The sequence below is a fragment of the Cricetulus griseus genome, chromosome 2, assembly GCF_003668045.3.
Source record: "Cricetulus griseus strain 17A/GY chromosome 2, alternate assembly CriGri-PICRH-1.0, whole genome shotgun sequence".
In the NCBI taxonomy this organism is placed as follows: domain Eukaryota; kingdom Metazoa; phylum Chordata; class Mammalia; order Rodentia; family Cricetidae; genus Cricetulus; species Cricetulus griseus.
The window spans coordinates 361,543,243-361,557,055 of record NC_048595.1 but is presented as its reverse complement, the minus strand read 5'-3'; the positions used below and the strand labels follow the sequence as shown (position 1 = coordinate 361,557,055).

The following is a 13,813-nucleotide window of genomic DNA, read 5'->3' as shown; positions in this document are numbered from 1 at the left end:
CTGGGGAGACTATGTCCTCTTCTGTACTTGTGGGCTCCAGGCACCTAAGTGGTTTATAGACATACATGCAAGCAGATCACTCTAACACACAAAACAGAACTAACCTAGTCTGTAAAGAGCACTGTTTGAGTTTGTGCATTCCGAGGGAGGTTTGCCACCAGCCTCACTTGCAGGAGCATTTGTGAGGTCATACACCATTTTCACGCCCCTGAGGGTGGAGGAAGGAGCCTCAGAGACCTTTTCCACACTGCTTGAGCACTGTGAGGAGGAGGGAGCCTTAGAGCAGGAAGCTGCAAGCTGGCCTCGGAGGAGGACTCTTGGTTCTTGACTCTTGACCTTGCTGTTGGGCTGCAGTTAAAGCACATAGCCATCTGTATACAATTAAAGCACACAGCCACCTGTATACAGTACAGTGAAAGCACACAGCCAGCTATATACAGTGAAAGTACACAGCCAACTGTATACAGTGGAAGCACACAGTCAGCTGTATACAGTGAAAGCACACAGCCAACTGTATACAGTGGAAGCACACAGTCAGCTGTATACAGTGGAAGCACACAGTCAGCTGTATACAGTGGAAGCACACAGTCAACTGTATACAGTGAAAGCACAACCAGCTGTATACACTGGAAGCACACAGCCAACTGTATATAGTGGAAAACACAGTCAGCTGTATACAGTGAAAGCACAGCCAGCTGTATACACTGGAAGCACACAGCCAACTGTATATAGTGGAAGCACACAGTCAGCTATATACAGTGAAAGCACAGCCAGCTGTATACACTGGAAGCACACAGCCAACTGTATATAGTGGAAGCACACAGTCAGCTATATACAGTGGAAGCACACAGCCAACTGTATACAGTGAAAGCACACAGCCAACTGTATACAGTGAAAGCACACAGCCAGCTGTATACAGTGGAAGCACACAGTCATCTATATACAGTGGAAGCACACAGCCAACTGTATACAGTGAAAGCACACAGCCAGCTGTATACAGTGGAAGCACACAGCCAGCTGTATACAGTGAAAGCACACAGCCAGCTGTATACAGTGAAAGCACACAGTCAGCTGTATACAGTGGAAGCACACAGTCAGTTGTATACAGTGGAAGCACAGCCAACTGTATACAGTGAAAGCACACAGCCAGCTGTATACAGTGGAAGCACACAGTCAACTGTATACAGTGGAAGCACAGCCAGCTGTATACATTTAAAGCACGCAGTCAGCTGTATACAGAGAAAGCACACAGCTTGCTGTATCCTCACACAGTGTCTGCCACTTGCCACAGAAGAATTTAGGCCCTAACAAAGAGAACCCACGCCATCTTCTTTATGGAGCTGAGGATTACCTCAAGTTCCTTACCTTTTACAATTTACTCATGTTTTTATGTGCGTGGGTACTAGTGTGCCACAGCAGGAGTGTGGGGGTCAGAGAAGGACTGTACTCTTGTGGGTCCTGGGGATTGAACTCGGGCTGTGGGGCTTGGCAGCAAATGCCTTTACTCCCACCCTGCCCCTCCATCTCCCTCACATTCATTGCAGCTTGTCCTTGGCCAATGGGCAAGTGACAATTCAGATGCCCCAGTTTTTATAAAAGACATTGCTGTCACTGACTGGGAGCTGGCCTGAGTAACTGTCACCTACATGGCTTCTGGAGACAAACAATGACCATCCAGTGGGCAGTGAAGGCCTTCACCTACCTCAAGATGTGTTTTTTGATGCTAGAACAAATACCACAGGCCCAGCAGTTTATAAAGAATTGAAAATTTATTTAGTTCAGGGCTCTGTGGGCTGAGAGTCCAAGGACATGGTGCCAGCATCTGCTGAGAACTTTAGGAAGCACACAACACAGGGCCTCACTTGGGAGACAGAGCTTCGTGTGTTGGGAGATGCTACCTGTTCTGTATTTACTAAGGAATTAAGTCTGTGTTGGATAACCCTGATGACGACCCCATGACCGTACGCCACTCTAATTGCTCCTGTAGGACCCACGTCTAAGTGCCATCAGACATGAACCTGGGAACACATCAAATTACAGCATAATCTGGGTAGGCATTCTCAGGCTTGTGTGTTGCAGAGTCAGAGAATTCTTTAAGCCATCTGACCCAGGAGAGGACAGTTTGGAAGTCCAAGTGCAGCTTAGCTGTCTTCAAATTCAACTGCAGGGCAGACTCAAGGAACAGTGTGGGGAGGGAGCCCCTGCTGGGAGTGATTGGGTTTCCCCTTGTTTCCAGTGACCACCAGGAGTTTGGTCCATTGAGCTGACTGAAGTGAGTGGTTGATAACTTCAGTCCCTCGGGTGGCGCTGGTGAGACAGCTGATCAGGCTAAGGTGCCTTTTACCCAAGCCTAATGTCCTAAGTTCAATGCCAGTCAGACCCACATGGTCTGACTCCAAGTTGCCTTTTAACCTCCACATGTGAGTAATGGAGTGTGTGAGCTCATCGCCTCAAAATAAATGAATAAAATGTAATAAAAAATAAAAAGCAAATGTAGCTCAGTTGGTGAAGTGTTTGCCTAGCATGCACAAGGCCCAGAGTTCAGGCCCCAGCACTGTATTGCCCATGTATTGTGGCACCCATCCGTAATCAGTACTTGAGAGGGGGAGGCAAGAAGACCAGATGTTCAGGGTCAGCTTTGGTTAATTTGAAGCCAGCCTGGGTTACATGAGATTTTGTCTAAGAAACGGGGAGGTGGGGGGAAGGAAGGAAGGAAGGGTAGTGTTTCCTCTCTTTCTCTGGAACTCAGGTTATCAATGTGGCAGAAGTGATGCTACAAGGCTCCCAAGGCCAAGGTCAGAACAGTTCTGAGGCTTCTGTTGCCTCTCGATGTGGTCTATCAGGACACTCCTGCTGGAACCCTTCTGCCTTCTGAGCTGTGGAAACCCCAGTCATGGGAGGAAAGCAGATGCAGGATTTCACACAGGGGCTCAACCAAACCCCACTCAGGTGCTGAGAGTAAAGGAGCCTGCTATGCCCCAGCCCTAGTCACCCTCACCTTTTCTTCTGGGACCCAGCACCTCACCCAAAAGCTGCACCCATGGCTCCTGGAACCTGTGAACTTGGTGATCTCATTCTTGTTTCTGGGAGTTAAGTTAGGCATGGTTGTTACGTAGCACAGGCAGAGAGGGCACAATCCAGCAGGGGCATTGTTAGCTGAGGGAACTCTGGGGATAGGACCTTGGTGAAGTGGGGTCCTACTGAAGACAACAAGCTGTGGAGCCCCACTTCCTGGCTTCAGTCCCCAGCTCTGTGGCCTCAGGAAAGTGACCTAACCCCTCTGTGCCTTGGATGTAACCCTCTGTGCAGGAAGGACAGTAGTTGCCTCCAGCTGTGGAGCTGAGGGCATCGATGCACAAACAGCTCATTGGAAGAGTGCAGTTAGTGTTTTCTGCCATTGGTGACCGGCACAGGCTAGCCAGGGACTGACCTCAGGGGGATTTAATAAAGCCAACTTCAGGACGTTTGTCCATTTCTTTGTCCTGCAGGGGGATAACCAAGAAAGACAGGCTATGTTTCTCTGTTTCTCATTGACTCAGTGTTTGGAAGCCAGGGACATGACAGCCTCATTCCCACTGTAAAGAGTTGCAGGGCTTCTGCCAAGAGGCCTGGCGAAGTTGGGGACAGTGCCTCACCAGAGGGAAGGAGGTCAGGAATTGAGAAGACAGCTAGGTTGGCTTGGGGGCACATTCATGTAGTTATTTGTGTACATGTGTGCATGCTCCTGTGTTTAGAGAGACATGTGGTCCTAGGAAAACAGGGGATGCATCTGGTAGACAGTTGGGAAGTGACAGCTGGGTGTCAGGGGAGACAGTGACAACCACCACGCTGTGACCAAAGGCTAGTCCTAGAGAGTGGGTGGGAACAGAATGATCTAGACTATTCTCAGGGGTCTGGTGACCCTCAGATCACCTGCTGGGGCAGGGACTCTCTCCCATCTCCCCTCATCTACAGGGCAGGTCACAGAAGGTTTGGAACCTCAGGCCCCCAGTGCAGATGCATGTGTGTGTCTCTTAGAGTGTGTGTCTCTAACTGTCTCTCAGTTGACCTCACATGTCCTGGGCAGGTGAGTGGCCCTCCAGCTTCCATCCTTACTTTTCCCTGTCCTCAAATGACAGCAGTTCTTTCCTGTGGCTCCCCTCAGCAACAGAGCCTGGAGAAGTGACCCTCAGCCATACAAGACAGCTGAACCATGGGAGGTGGTGAGCAGAGTTTTAAAAACCTTGAAATTACTTTGATGAAAAAAACCCTACTTATGATAAACTCCTATTGCACAGCAAATCTGTGTGAGCCATCTGCCTTTATTAAAGACGGTGATTTGATGGCTGTCCCATAAAAGACACTTGCGACAGCCACTGCTCCACCAGAAAAGAGATTATGTTATAATCACTCTGGGTTCCCTAATGGTTAAGCCTCATTGTGCCCTTCATTGCACATAGTGGGTTCTTAATAAGGGGTTGAATGAATAACTGGATAAAGGCACTGGCAGTTATGAGGACCTAATTAAAATCTTTCCAATTTAAACCTCCCAGCTGGAGGCAGCTGGGATTTAAAATGCCACCCCTGCACGGCTGTGCTGGCACAGCCCCTGGTTCTGTAGATTGGAAGGGAAGGCAGTGAGGAACAGAGCAACAGCTGGTGGGCATGTCAGCCTTTGCACTACAGGATTAGGCTGGCACCTTCCCCCAAGAACCCCTCCCCAAAGTGCCTCAGTGACATGATTGGCAGTTGTCATACCTGGTGGGGACAATGGAGTCCTTGGAATTGGCCTCTGAAATTACAGACAACTAAGACATAAACAGCCTTATGTCTCTGGCAACCACAGGCCCCTGTGGCAGCTTTTCCTGAGAACGCCACCATTGTTGACCTTTCTGGTCATTGACCCCACTTGTGGAAGCCCTGGACTTGGCAGGCACCTTCTGCTCTAGCCTAATTGAAGGTATAGTCAAGCACTTTGACTCACACTGACTCTTGGGAGCTCTTGGGGCGGGGGACACAGCCTGCCTAGAGGGTCCTGGTTCACTCTGCTTTCATTTGAGAATTCTTTTCAGGCCCAAGGCACAGGTGCTGTGATGGTTTGAAACAAAATGATCCCCAAAGGGAGTGGCCCTGATAGGAAATATGGCCTTGTGGGAGTGGGTGTGGCCTTGTTGGAGGAAGTGTGTCACTGTGGGGGTGGGCTTTGAGTTCTCACATCTGCTCAAGTCACACCTGGTGTCTCAGTTCACTTCCTGCCAGCTGCCAGTCAAGATCAGGACTCAGCTCCAGCACCCTGTGTGTCTGCATGCCACCCACCATGATGATGATGGAATGAACCTCTGAAAATGTCAGCCAGCCCCAATTAACTGTTTCCCTTTATAACAGTTGGTGATGGTGTCTCTTCACAGCAGTAGAAACCCTAAGACAGAGTCCTTCGTCAGTTTTCAATTCCAGGACTTCGGACTTGACATGTGGGTCTGCTGCCAACCCTGCACAATACCCTGGGAACAGGCCTTGGTGGCACAGGCCTCGGACTGGATCTGCCTCCAGAACCCAGAACTCAGGAGCATGTGTGTATCAGGGGTCCCAGTCTGTGAGCCGCTTGCAAACCTTGTGACACACTGTTTCCAGTGTTTTCCCATTAACATGCCCCCCTCCCCCTGCACAAATGGGTGTCATTATCTGAGGGTTGATTTGAATTCTAGAAAGAGCTGAGTCTGGGGAGCCAGGCTGGTGATCAACTTTGGAACATGCATTTTTAGGTGGGAATTGAGGAACAACTTTACAGTCATCAAACTGGTTTTCTTAAGTGACTCCCAATCTGATTTTCTAAGTCTAATGCAGATTCCCTTCACAGAGGCATCACATTTCTCACAAGCACATTTCTCGGGGCAGTGAGATAGCTCAATGGGTAAAGGCCCCTGAGGCTAGCTCTGACACCCGAGTTAGATCCTCAGCACCTGCATAGTGGAAGGAGAGAACCAACTCCCACAAATTGTCCTCTGACTTCCACACACACCCTATGGTACAATGCCTCCTCTCAATGAACAATAAATAAATAAATAGATATGGTTTTTAAGTGTATTTCTACAGATAGCTGTGGACAACATCCGTCTATGTGGGAGGGAAATGTAGTCATATTCTTTGAGGGCTTGCCCATGCTCCCCCCAGAGACAACTGGGCCACCCCATAAGGCATTTTAACTTTAGAATGCAGTACGTTTTTTGGTGTCTACTCACGGGTCTCACTTCCTGTTCTCTGTCTTCAGAGGGAGTTGCTGCTGAACCACCAGCCCTGACTCCACCACATGACAAAGGCGGGATTTATTCACTGGGTTGAAGCATTTGCTAGATTAAAGTTGTGATTTATTTCCTAGACTCTCTCCTAAATAATGACATTCAGGTCACCTTGAGTTTCTGTGGCAAACTCACTATCAGTCCACTCAAGTCCATGTTTCCTCTCTGCCTTCTGAGGAGGCCTCTAGCTATTGTAGTGAAATTTATTCCCCTGGTAGCCAGAATGGAAGCAGAAGCCAACAGATTTCTGCAAAATCTGGGTTTTTGGACAGGAGACACAAGAATGGATGCATCTTCCTGCCATTCCTTGCTTTTCAAAGGTATATGCAACTTCTGGAGCTATGGCAGCCCTTATACAAACAAAAAAACAAGCCTTAAAACAGAGTCCAACTGATAAGGATGAAAAAGACAAAGTTGGGTCCTTGGTGACAGCATACAAGATGAGGAGAACCTGTGCTGGCCTCTTCTCTCAGCATCAGACCCAGAATTACATCTCACAGACTATTCCTTCATTCAGTAAATGCTGCGTGGAACTTTGAGGCAGATGAAATCGCCCCAAAACACTCAGAGGAAGGGTGTGAAGAAGCAGAGATTCATAAGACTGGCAGATCTTGTTAGAGAACTTTGGAATCAGTGGCTCTAATGTATTGTTAGTCTCTGACTTTAAAATGCATCAGAGTAACTTGACATCCCAGTGTTGAGCCAGCCATGGTAATCATGACCCTGGCAACTGGACATCACAGTGTTGATCTGGCCATGGTAATGATGACCCTGGCAACTCCACATCACAGTGTCGAGCTGGCCATGGTAATGATGACACAGTCAATCCCAGCACTTGGAAAGCTGAGACAGGAGAAACTCCAGTTTGAAGCCAGCCTGGAGTTTGCACATGGCCTCATGTGCTAGAGTCAGGAACTGGACAGTGCTGGTCAAGGTCCCTGTCAGGGGAGTAGCAAGTCTTCCTGTTAGTTCATGCCAGCCAGCTCTGTGCACCAGGCTCTGCCTGTATCTCCTCATTCCGTTGCCATGGCCACTTTGACAGCAAGGTCTTAGTCTCCCTGTTTCATACATCGGAACCCCAAATTTTAGAGTGAGTGAGTGAGTAATTTTCCCATAGTCTTACAGCTGGTGGGACAGATTGGCCTCCCAGCACTGCCGTTGCCCATTGCATGAGCTCTGTGCCTGGCATGGCTGCACTCAACCCACAAGTTCTTAACAGACATCTGTCACTGAAGAGCTTTGGGGCACTAGGGAGGTCGATCCCCTTCCTCCTTCCCTCCTCTGTTTCCTTGTTCCACCTTACTTCGTTTTTTTTTTTTTTTTTTTTTTTTTTTTTTTTCTGTGGGATTAACTTTATAGTCTTGCCTGTGCCATGTGAATTTAGGCCGCTCTGGACTGTTTAGAGAACCCATCAGTTAGGAGCTTTTGAAAGAGACAGTAACAGAGCGAAGCTATGATGATTCTACTAATCCTGTGTACATGAGAAACCCACCCAGGGCCATCTGTCTAATTCTCTCATCAGAAAGGAAAAAATAACAGTTATGATTAAGCTACTCCGAGGACAGTTACAGGACTGCCTTTCTTGTAGCCAACATTCAGAGACCATACCAAGGTCAGAGTTTTGGATATGGCCCAGGAGCGAACACTCCAACCTGAAATGCATTTTAATTAGTTTTATTTCCACCCAAAGCATCCCAAAGGCTGTGCTGTGGCCAAGTGAATGCATCTGTAGGATGTGTGTAGGAAGGCTGAGAACACATCAGAACTTTGCAGGTCCAAACCTGCACTTCCTTATGTCACTGTCTCACGTGGCATCCATGAGCAAGGAGTGGCAGAGACTAGATCACTTGTGCCCACACTCCCTGCTGAAGTCAGTTCTCACTCCATCAGTTGGCAAAAGGTCGATCTGTAGGTAATAAACATGAGATCATACTAGGGTGGGCCTGATGCACTGTGCCTGCTGCCATTATAGAAAGGGGATGCTTGCCCCCCCACCCCCCCACATGCTCACACACTCACAGAATGCAGTGTAAAGGTAGTGGCAGAGGTTGCAGTGGACAAACCAATGAGGTCAAATCGAGCAAGCAATGCTTCTAATCTCAACGTGTGATAGGTGACAATAGGATTAATCCAGTTTGAGGTGTGAAAAAATGTTTCAAAGTTTGTATATAGACAATGAATTCATTAAAGTGTTGACAGTGGCAGAACCAGGCCCCCTCATGAGCTTGAAAAGTCTTCCAGGTAGTGTACTATGCATCCCATAATGACACTCAGTTTAATCCATGGTGACACAGATTTGTCTATTTGTTTTAACAGCCAAATACGTTTGTATTAGGGGAATGGGCCTCAAAGAATGGGCCTAGGCCTCACTGCACAGCTTGTTCACTGGCATGAGCTCCAGAATCCTGAGGCTTCTTCCCATCTAGAAGCTCTGGAAGGCGGGAGGAGGGCTCTGTGTGTGGGCTTTGAAGGTGTCATCTGCTCAGACCCCAGCCCCATTGTGGCTGGGGACTGTGGCAATGCTGGTTGGCTGGTGAAGTCACCTCCCCCGGAGGTTTCCTGTCATCAAGAAACTGGTCATCCTTGGACAGCCATTGTTTATCCGTGACCACTTGAGGATGGCCTTGACGACGCGCTGCAGCTTGACATGATGCTGGAATCCTCCGTGTCTGTGAAGGCTGTGGCCTTGTGTGCCGGGTCATGAGAAACACAGCCATCCCAGTGGCTACTTCTGACTCCAAGTACCTTACAGTTTTGTAATCCCAGTGCTCAAGGGGCTGAGGCAGGAGCATCATGAGCCAAGAATAACTGGGACTACATGGTGAGACCCCTTATCAAAGAAATAAGTGAAATGATAAAGACAAGCATTCTGGAAGGGGCAGCTGTCTCCTGGTGAGGCAGGGAAAGGAGGTTTCCTCAGATAGTACACCCCAGAGGGCGCTGCAAAGGGCCAGTTGGTCTTCACCTTTGTGTGGCTCAGTTTTCACTACCTTTTCTCTTCTTGCTGCCAGAAAGGGAGGTGCTGTCTGGGCTTATGCTGCCCAGACATAGAGAGAAGAAATCTGGTAGATTTCTTGTGTGGGCCTGAGATGTGACTGTTACTGTTTGTATGGCATTGAATAGCCCAATTTCCTGGTCACTTGTAACTGAAGTCATTTGGAAGAGGGTCTTTGGTTAAAATGTTACACTGGACCAGGGTGGCCTCTAACACAGTATGACTAGTGACGTTAAGACATGTCTTGAAGACATCCAGGTAAAGCTACCAACGAATAGAGAGAAAGGGTCTATGATGGCAAGGGCAGGGATGACAACAACCTGGTTGGTGTGTCCACAGGGAACACAGGTGTGACACTGTGGCCAGCCTTGTGGAAGGAGGCCAGGGATCGGGTCTTCCCACTGCAATTCTTCAGGGTCCAGTGTCACTGCCATTTGGGATTCTGGTGTCCACTACCCAGAGATCATAAGTTGGCTGTTTCCAAGTCACCAGCTTGTGGTATTTTGTTCTGGCATCTGCAGGGCATGGATGCATCAAGTCAAGGCCAGGAACCTCTGCTTGGTGCTCCCAGCTCAAATAGATTGTCTAGACAAGGGTGTTGTGAAGGAGCTAAGGAGCTGCCACAGAGCAGGGCAGGGACAGTGTCCAGCACTTGGAGCACGATTCTGTTCTGGCTGGGTTTAGTTAGCTGTTTGTTTATTTTAAAACAGGGTCTCCCAACTCATCACACAGGGACCAAGAACAGAAACCGGGGCTGAAGGGTCCAGGCCAACTCAGCAGCCTCTTCCTGGGGCAGCTGAGGAAAGTGCCACAGAACCACAGCATGGTTAGTCCCAGTGCCTGGGTGTGGAGCAGCACAGTCCCCATGGCAGTCACTCCCCAGTCCCCTTGCTTCCCAGCCTCCATGATCCTCACTGGACACCAGCCTCCCCTGCAGCTCACCACCTGTGCAGTTCCCACATGAGCAGCCTCCCACCCTGGCAGGATAATCTCAGCGTGCAGAGGAGAGGCCTCCTCTCTGGCTGCTTAGTGTCCCCTCAGAACTAGAGCGGAGGGAGATTAGGGGTTGCTAATTTGGGACCAGGACTGATGCGCTATAAAAAGCAAGGAGGCTTTGGGATCTGCAAGCCATTTTAGAAATGCATCCCACACACAGAAAGGATGAAGTCAGAGGGATTTGTCTCTCTCCTCACCTTTTTCTCTCTAAAGATCCTCCCAACACCTTCCCTGAACCCTCCATGCCTTCAATGATGTCCCTGCCACAGAAGCTCTGGATGGAGGGGTCAGGGGTGACACACTCAGGCCTCTCAAGCCAAGGCCAGCACCTTACTTGTCCTTCTGGGAATCTGGGGACCCAGAAGCATGGGAGGAAGTTGGAAAGGGCTTGAATGGGGGTAGCAAGGAAGTGTCAAGTGGAAGGAGGGCTGTCCCTAGTGTGATGTCCTCACCGGGAACATTGGCATGTATGAAAATCTTTAAGCTTTGTAGGAAAAGAGTCACAGTGAGCGGGGCTCTATAGTGGGACCCTGAGAAAATCACCCTGAATTCCTGCCAGTGAAATTTTATCAATCTATGACTTTCAACCCCCTGAGAGAGAGAACCTGGGACATCATAGATGTCTCCTCTCAGTGTCAGAGAAAGGGCATATAAAGCTGACTGGAAGGGAATTTATGTCTGTCCATCAGAGCATCACATGGACTTTGGAGGGACATAAATGTCAGACTTTCTGGGGAACTCTGTTTGCTTCAGCTCCAGGGCCAACAGGTGGCTTGAGCCCTGGTCTTGACTGAGCTACTTCCGTGTCCTCTGAAGAAACATATTTTGTTTTGTTTTATTTTATTTTGTATTTTGTAGATTTAACCCCCAAACTGTGTTTTCTCTTTTCCTATCCATCATAGGCTACTTAGCATGTAAGGTTAGCATTCCTATCTGGAAGGCTGCTAGCTGTGAAGAGACCCCTGTAAGCTCAGTAATAAATCCTAGGATGTTTGTTGGGCACATAATATCTGCTGTGTGGCTTCTTTGAGCAATTATGAAACACACCCAGGATGGCAGAGAGAGAAGCCAGAGCTCAGAAGAGCCACAACCGTGATCATATATCACCACTTGACTCGGTAGGGAACCACTAGGCTGGGCAAAACAGCCTCTGATGGCCCTCCTGAGACCTGAGGCTGCTTCTGTTCCTCTCTGACATAGGCTCATGAGGGTCCCTGTTATAGGGTGGGGGCAGGAATTGGTAACACCAGGGACATTCCAGCACAGGCAGACCTTTGTCTTCTGATATTTGGTCTTAGGAACCAAAGTTAGTGTCAGGCTGTCCATTAGCAAAGGCATCCTTAATCCAGTCTTCATGGAGGTGGTGGGCATGACCAAAGTGAGATGTTTGGCTCTGTGAAAAGGCTGTCTTGTGACAGCCTACTCTTCTGGTCTCTTACACTAAAGTACAGTTAATTCCATGCTTTGCACACTCTGTAGTGTCACACGATACTATACTATGTTCATTTCCATCCTCCAGACTTTTTATTTCTTAAGTTTAAATACATTTGTGTGCCCCAGCCTGATGTCATTATAATTTTGTTTTCCAGCTTTAATTGAGGCTGACCCCAACCTAACATCTGAACATGTGCTTTTGAGCTAATCTCCTTCTGGCTGGAGGAATTTCCACGGAGAGGTGACACCCCCTTTTAATTATGTGTGTGCATGTGTGTCTGTACAAACAAATGTGCACACAAGTGTGGTTGCCCCTAGAGGCTAGCAGAGGGGATTGCACCCCCTAAGCTGGTGGTTGTGAGCTGCCTGATGTGGGTGTTGGGAACTGAACTTGGATCCTCTGCAAGAGCAATATGAGCTCTTGGCCTCTGAGCTCTCTACCCCAGGTGACATCTTAATTTCCATTCATTTCAGCTTCCCAAAATGTGTTTCACAGAACCTTCTGGGAACTGGCATTCTTAACCAAAACGAGGAGGTCTGCTTCTGATTTCAGATAAAACATTAATCAGCAAAACCCACGTGTCACTCACCGTGTTCTCCTAAGCCCCGACAGCCTGAATTGCCTTTGCCGAGGCGCTCTGTGAGGGCCTGGCATTGCAATATTCTGAAGGGATGTAGTCTCTTGTCAATCACTGCCTGGTTCATGTGCTACAAGGAGCAGAAAGCAGGGCACAGCCATCTTTGCCAGGGTTTCTTCCCTTGTCTTTTTTTACATAATGTCTTACATAATCCGGCACCTGCTCTGTACAGGGCCATCGTAGCGTTCCCTATGTTAACTATGAGTCCCACACTCACTGTTACAGCCACCCACATTCTCACAGCCTTCTCTCTCATATAAATATGGCCACAATTCTAGGAACACTCATGCACACAATCATACTCTAATATGCACTCACTCTGTGTGTCTCTTGTCTCTCTGTTTTGTGTCTCTGTCTCTCTCATATACACATTCCTTTCTCCTGGGGTCTTATATGCAGGACTGTGTCAGAGTATGAATGTGTCCAGTGTGTGCGTGAGTGTGTGTGTGTGTGTGTGTGTGTGTGTGTGTGTGTAAGAACATGGGTGTACAAGTGTGGCTGAATGTACATGTTTGAGAAGTGTAGAACAAGGGTTTGAGAACACATGTGTGTGCACGTGTGAGTGTGTGACTGACTATACAGCAGGCACCAACTCCTTTGGATGAACTGTGAGTGTTTGGGCCCCTGGCACCTCTGTGAGCAATCAGTCTCTTTTCTCTGTGATTTCTGGGCCTCTGACCTTGGTGGTGGCATCTGCAGGTGCCGTATGCCCCTGGGATGACTCTGGGCTACACACATCATCTAGGACACCCTGGTGCTAAGATGGGAATCAACTTCTTGCTAGAAGAACATGCTGTACAAGGTGGAAAAGGAACAAATAGAAGTTCCTACGCCTCCCACATGCAGGGCTGCAGCAGGCGGAGGGATGACTGATGGCTGAGTCTTAGGCAGATGTGAGAGCAACCCCAGCCAGGGCTCCGTTGCTCTGAGGCTTAATTAATGATCTTCCTTATTATTTTATGTCGGTCTCCTTCCAATGAGTCGCTGCAAGCATCACTGTAGGATCACTCTGGACGCTCTATCCCTTACACTAACAAACGTTCATTTAAAAATAGCCCAGTAAATTTCAACCCGGAGCAGGACACATTTGACAATAAGCTTGCGGTGGTTTTATAAAGCATATATAGTTTAAACAGGAAGAATGTTGTTTGTCACTTCCCCAGGAAGATCTCACGGGGATGTGCCCTGGGGTTGAGGCACTCGCAGTCAAGACTGCGCTGTACTCCATGTGCTGAGGAGCCCATCATCTTCACGCCCCAAGGTGACTCTGCAACCTCCCTGAGACCATGTGTCATCAGCTCCTCTGCTTCTTGCAGTGTCCACAGCCTCGTCCCACAGAACCTTCACCATTGCCAGACCCTGCTGCTTGGCTCAGTCAGCCAGGGGTGGGTGGGCTCCCAAGCTAGAGACCTCATGTGGTGAGCTATGAGCACTGGCATGGGGAACTCTGGCCAGCCAGGGAAGGGCTTTGCTGC

At 48.7% G+C, this 13,813-nt stretch overlaps 1 pseudogene; it reads right to left on the bottom strand.

Moving 5' to 3' along the window:
• Positions 1 to 8,641: 8,641 nt before the first annotated feature.
• Positions 8,642 to 8,992, bottom strand: LOC113833935 (annotated as a pseudogene).
• Positions 8,993 to 13,813: the final 4,821 nt, after the last annotated feature.